Source organism: Puma concolor, chromosome C2 (assembly GCF_028749965.1).
Source record: "Puma concolor isolate L17-30 chromosome C2, mPumCon1.1.hap2, whole genome shotgun sequence".
NCBI classification, from domain to species: Eukaryota; Metazoa; Chordata; class Mammalia; order Carnivora; family Felidae; genus Puma; species Puma concolor.
Genome location: NC_141675.1, coordinates 109,575,266 through 109,576,586, shown reverse-complemented (window position 1 = coordinate 109,576,586; position 1,321 = coordinate 109,575,266). Strand labels below are relative to the sequence as shown.

General features: G+C 42.8%; 1 pseudogene; it reads right to left on the bottom strand.

The window, feature by feature from the left end:
* Nucleotides 1-406: 406 nt before the first annotated feature.
* Nucleotides 407-1,116, bottom strand: LOC112849751 (large ribosomal subunit protein eL32-like; annotated as a pseudogene).
* Between the last annotated feature and the right edge of the window lie 205 nt (nucleotides 1,117-1,321).

Sequence of the window (1,321 nt, the reverse complement as noted above, 5' to 3'; positions counted from 1 at the left end):
TTTTTTTCAGTTTTATTTATTTGAGAGACACAGAGACAGTCCAAGGGAGGAAACAGCAGAAAGAGAGGGAGAGAAAATCTCAAGCAGGCTCCATGCTGCCAGTGCAGAGCCTGAGGTGGGGCTCAAACTCACAAAACCGTGAGATCATGACCTGAGCCAAAATCAAGAGTCAGTTGCTTAACTGAGACATCCAGGTGCTCCAACACTGTGCCACTTTTGATGATACATCTCAAGAGGTATGGCACACTTTGGCTTGTTATTCAAGTATCTTGTACAAATAAGGCCATTCTGGATATGCCAGAAGATTTATCAGGTTTCTGAAGAAGTATGAATGAGCCCAATGAAGATCAGCAAAAATGCCCAGATGATGGTAGGCTTATGATAAAAACAAATTCTTTCTTTTTTTTAGTTGTATGGTTTTATTAACACAAATATGATATGCACATAAGCTGTCTATTCAATTTCTTCACTGTGCAGTCTGGCATTGGGATTCGTGACTCTGATGGTCAGCTGGGCTGCCCTTTCCACAATGGTTTTACAGTTCTTGGAGGAGACATTGTGAGCATCCTCTGCACATCAGCAGCACCTCAAGCTCCTTGACATTGTGGACTAGGAACTTCCAGAAGCCACCAGGCAGCATGTGCTTTGTTTTCTTGTTGCTCCCGTAACCAATGTTGAGCATCAAGATCTGGCCCTTGAATCTTCTGCACACCCTATTGTCAATACCTCTGGGTTTCTGCCAGTTGCACTTAATTTTGACATATTGGTCTGACTGGTGCCAGATGAACTTCTTGGTACTCTTTTTCAACGTTTATTTATTTTTGGGACAGAGAGAGACAGAGCATGAACGGGGGAAGGGCAGAGAGAGAGGGAGACACAGAATCGGAAGCAGGCTCCAGGCTCTGAGCCATCAGCCCAGAGCCTGACGCGGGGCTCGAACTCACGGACCGCGAGATCGTGACCTGGCTGAAGTCGGACGCTTAACCGACTGCGCCACCCAGGCGCCCCATCTTGGTACTCTTTTTAACAATCTTGGGCTTCACCAGAGATCTGAGGGCAGCCATGATGCCAAGTTATAGATGGCTGCCCAAAACAAATTCTCTTTTATGACACTAAGTTATAGTCTGGTTTGTTACACAGCAGTAGCTAACTCTTATAGAGAGCAGATAAAAAATGTCTTTGAGCTTTCCATAAAGGGATAAAGAGAAATGGAGCAGTAGTTAAAGAAAGTTATGAGAGCAATATTTTTTTTAAATCTTGGCATAAATTAAAATTTACTTTATATACTATTATAAATGAAAGGGAAAAATAATTTAGAATA